This window comes from Balaenoptera physalus (assembly GCF_965194825.1).
Source record: "Balaenoptera physalus genome assembly, contig: HAP1_SCAFFOLD_550, whole genome shotgun sequence".
In the NCBI taxonomy this organism is placed as follows: Eukaryota; Metazoa; Chordata; class Mammalia; order Artiodactyla; family Balaenopteridae; genus Balaenoptera; species Balaenoptera physalus.
Window position 1 is genome coordinate 441,650 of NW_028126182.1, and position 4,941 is coordinate 446,590.

Below are 4,941 nucleotides of genomic sequence, written 5' to 3' on the forward strand. Positions count from 1 at the left end.
CCAGAGCCTTGAGAATTGGCTATCCTGTATATTTTAGGCTATAGGCAACATTAAGTTGTAGCAAAAACAAAGTACAAAGGTTAAAGTAAAAGAAACAGATCTGATGTGGAGTCAGTTTTGTTATTCCCTAGTACATGAGCATACTGATTATCAGGTGTCGTAAATATGCAATAGTCAGTGCAACATGACTGCAAAATAAAATGGCAAATACTGCAAAATTTTCAGAATTTAATGAAGTTGATGAAAGTGGTATTAGAAACCTGCTTGAATTTTGCAAAGCCACTGGCCAGGGTGATGCAGCAGCACTGAACTAGTTAATAATTATAAAACTCTGAACATGGACAAAGATGATCCAATAAGTGCTTCAAGGGAGTGAGTTTAGGATCAAAGGATTAGGAAGACCCTTAAAATATCAATGAAGACATCATACAGTTTTTGCAAAACAGGACATTCTTTATGATTGCATTGCCAAAGTTAAACATAAAGGGTGCCACATCATACAAGATTGTGAGAAGGATGTTCCTTTTCTCCCAACTCCAACATTGATTCATTCTTTGTTCTAAGAATTAACAGAGATGCAGTTATAACGTAAATCTTGTGAAGTATAAGAGAAAATAAATTTATTTCAGTAGTTCTGGCTTGATTTTTATGATAAAATCCCAATCAGACTTTTTCCCCACAATTTACTGTGTAATTTTGAACTTCATTTTAATTAATTTAGATTCACCTTAAGTGGTTGTTTTCTGAGGTACATGATTGTTGATGTAGAAAATCCCAAAGAATTTCCCCCCAAACTCAGAACTATGAAGTGAGTTCAGTAGGGTTTCAGGGTATAACATAAACATACAAAAATCAGTTGTATTTCTTTAGGCTGTATGCTAGCAGTGAACATGTGGACACCAAAATTAGAAATACAGGGACTTCCCTGGTGGCGCAGTGGTTAAAAATCTGCCGGCCAGTGCAGGGGACACAGGTTTGATCCCTGGTCCGGGAAGATCCCACATGCCATGGAGCAACTCAGGTCGTGCACCACAACAACTGAGCCTATGCTCTAGAGCCCGAGAGCCACAAGTACTGAAGCCCGTGTGCCTAGAGCCCGTGTTCCACAACAAGAGAAGCCACCGCAGTGAGAAGCCTGCGCATCGCAATGAAGAGTAGCCCCCGCTCGCTGCAACTAGAGAAAGCCTGCATGCAGCAACAAAGGCCCAATGCAGCCAAAAAAAAAAAAAAAAAAAGAAATACAATACAATATACAATTACTTAAAAACAAAAAGAAAGAAAAAGAAGAATTTAGGTGTAAATCTAACAAAACATGTACAGGACTTGTATGCTGGAAACTGTAAAACAAGGAAGACAGAAATTGAAGAGGATCTGAATAAATGGAAAAACATACTTTATTCACGAATTGGAAGAATTGACATATTAAGTAAGCTAATTTTCCCCAAACTGGTAAATAGATTTAATGTAGTTCCTATCAAAAATTATAACTCTGGCTTTAAAGTTGGACATACAGTATCCTAATTATTATTTTCCCAAAGCACTATAATTGTAGTATTTCCCCCAATGAAAAATTTTAACAGCTTTATGGGGATATAATTGATGTATAACGAACTGTACATATTTAAAGAGTCTCGACATATGTAGACACTGTGACACCATCATCTGAATCAAGATAATGAACATGTCCATCACCCTCAAAGTTTCCTCCTGGTCCTTTGTAATACATCCTACTGTCCTTCTGTGCTCCCATAAATCCTGCCTCTCTGTCCCTAGGCAACCACTAGTCAGCTTTCAGTCACTATAGATTCATTTTTTTTCCCTAGAATTTTATATAAATGGAATAATAGAGTCTACACTTTTTTGGTCTGGCTACTTTCCATCAGCATTATTATTTTGAGATCCATCCATGTTTTTGTGTGTGTTAATAGTTTATTTTCATCATTTTTTAAAAAAAAATATTTATTTTATTATTTTATTTATTTATTGTTTCTGGCTGCGTTGGGTCTTCGTTGCCGCGGGCGGGCTTTTCTCTGGTTGCGGCGAGCGGAGGCTACTCTTCGTTGCGGTGTGTGGGCTTCTCATTGCGGTGGCTTCTCTTGTTGTGGAGCACGGGCTCTAGGTGCGTGTGCTTCAGTAGTTGTGGCTCTCGGGCTCTAGAGCACAGGCTCAGTAGTTGTGGTGCATGGACTTAGTTGCTCCACGGAATGTGGGATCTTCCTGGACCAGGGCTCGAACCCGTGTCCCCTACATTGGCAGGCGGATTCTTAACCACTGCGCCACCAGGGAAGCCCAATAGTTTATTTTTATCATTTTGTAGTATTACATTATATGGATTTACCACAATGTGTTTATCCATTCACCTGTTAATGGCCATTTGGGTGGTTTTCAGTTTGGGGCTATTACAGATAAATATGCTGTGAATATTTGTGTGGACATACGTTTTCATTTCTCTTGAATAAATACCTAGAAGTGGAACGACTGGAACAAATGGGTAATTTCTTAACTTTTTAAGAGGCTGCCAAACTATTTTCCAAAATGGTTATGCTGTTTTACATGACCACTAGCCAGTGTGAGAGGTCCAGTACCTCCACCTCTTGGCCAACACTTGGACTTTTAGTCATTGTAATAGGTGTGTTGTGATATCTCATTATGTTTTAATTTTTAGTCCCCTAATGATTCATGATGAGCATTTTTCATGTGCTCTGTGTATATCTTCTTTGGTGAAATGTTTGTTTAAATCTTTTGGCTCTTTAAAAATTAGGTGATTTGTTTTCTTTTTAGTGAAGATATAGATTTCTGTATGTATTCTGGACACAAGTCGTTTATCAGGGGTATAATTTGCAAATACTTTTTCTCAGTCGGTGGCTTGTCCTTTCATTCTGTTTAACAGTGTTTTTCAAAGTGCGGAAACTGAATTTTGATGAAATCCAGTTTATCAATTTTTTCTCTCATGGCTTGTGCTTTAGGTGTTGGCATCTAAGAAATCTTTGTGTAAACCAAGGTCACAAAGATTTACTCTTATGTTTACTTCTAGAAGTTTTTGTGATTCTACTTTTGGTTTCCTCTTTGATCCAAACTTTAATTTAGGAGAGTATTTTGAATTTTTTTGTTTAAAACTGTTATTAATTTTAGACATTTTTGCGATTGAGGCCTGTGCAGTTTATACTGTAAAGGAGTGAGGCTGATAGGGGTTGGGAGGCAAGGGAGTGTGGATGGTAGAAGGTGGAAGAGGGACAGGAGTGCATAAAGTACAATTTTTGTCTAGATTGCACTTTTGTTCTACTGCTTCCTCTCTTTCTAGATACCAAACTCCTCATGTTTATACTGCACTAAATCTTTCTTGTTTTATTCTTCCTCTTTTCATAAGTCCTTTCTCTCTCTCTCTCACCCACTCATCCATCCAATCTGTCCGAAAACCCTATGTGCGCTACCTTCACAGTACATCTAGAATCCATCTGCTTCTCGTCATCTCCCAGTGCCTATCTCTCTGGTCTAAGCCACTGTCACTCTTTATCTTTTATTTTGCAGTAGGCTCCTAACTGGTCTCACAGTTTCTACCTCTGCCTCCTTCAGTGTATTCTCAATGCAGCAGAGTGATTATTATTTTTTTAAAGACTTATTTATTTATTCATTTTGGCTATGTTGGGTCTTCTTTGCTGCGCACGGGCTTTCTCTAGTTGCGGCAAGAGGGGGCTACTCTCCCTTGCGGTGCAGAGGCTTCTCATTGCGGTGGCTTCTCTTGTTGCGGAGGACGGGCTCTAGGTGTGAGGGCTTCAGTAGTTGTGGCTTGCGGGCTCTAGAGCACAGGCTTAGTAGTTGTGGTGCATGGGCTTAGTTGCTCCGCGGCATGTGGGATCTTCCAGGACCAGGGCTCGAACCCGTGTCCCCTGCATTGGCAGGCAGATTCTCAACCACTGCACCACCAGGGAAGTCCCCAGAGTGATTCTTTTAAAATGTGTGTTAATATCACTCCTCTGCTCAAAACACTCCAAAGATTTCCCATCTCACTCTGAGTGAAGAAAGAAGTCCTCAGGTGGCCCTGAAGCCCTACATGATCCCTGGGGTCCCAGGTTCCTCTCTTATGCCGTAACTATCTTGCTTATTCTCCTCTAGCCCTGCTGGCCTCCTTCCTGTCCCTGGGACATGCCAAACTGCCCCTGCCTCAGGGCCTTTGCATTTTCTTTTGTTCCCTCTGCCTGGAATACTCTTGCTTCCTTCAGGTCTCAGCTCAAATGTGTTTTTCTTAGAGAGGCCTTGCTTGACTCCTCTCTACAAAGTACTAACTGCCTCCCTCTTACTTTTTTTATTTCTCATGAGCACTTACGTGACGCATTAAACAGCTTCTTATTTTTTTTGTAGATCTTTTTACAAAAATTTTATGTTGGAGTGTAGTTGATTAACAATGATGTGTTAGTTACAGGTGAACAGCAGAGTGATTCACTTATACCCATACAAGTATCCATTCTTCTTCAAATTCTTTTCCCGTTTAGGTTATTACAGAATACTGAGCCTAGTTCCCTGTGCTATACACTAGGTTCTTGTTGATTATGTATTTTAAATATAGTAGACACAGCTTCTTATTTGTTGACTGCCTTTCTTTCCTTGCAGAATATAAGTTCCCAGAGGGAGGGAACTATGCTTTGTTCACTGCTATTCCCATAGTACTGAGAGCAGTGCCCGGCGCATAGTAGATGCTCAGTAACCACCTGTGGAGTGGGTGCATGAGTGTGTCCTGTCTGAAGGAGTAACCTCAGTGAGTGGTTTCCTTAGTAATTTGTAACAATCTAGAGAGACTTAATAAAATTAAGTCCAATGAAAGATAATTGTGTGTGTGTGTGTGGTGGAGCTGGAGATGGGAAAGGGGATGCGGGGTGGTGAGGGAGGTACAGATATTGAATGTTCCACAAAGCCATATATAATGTTAGAATAATAATAGCTAGG

At 40.0% G+C, this 4,941-nt stretch overlaps 1 long non-coding RNA gene across 1 annotated transcript in view; it reads left to right on the plus strand.

Moving 5' to 3' along the window:
* LOC309653529 overlaps positions 1–4,941 on the plus strand; it is a 51,681-nt gene that overhangs the window by 32,305 nt on the left and 14,435 nt on the right. The window lies entirely within an intron of this gene.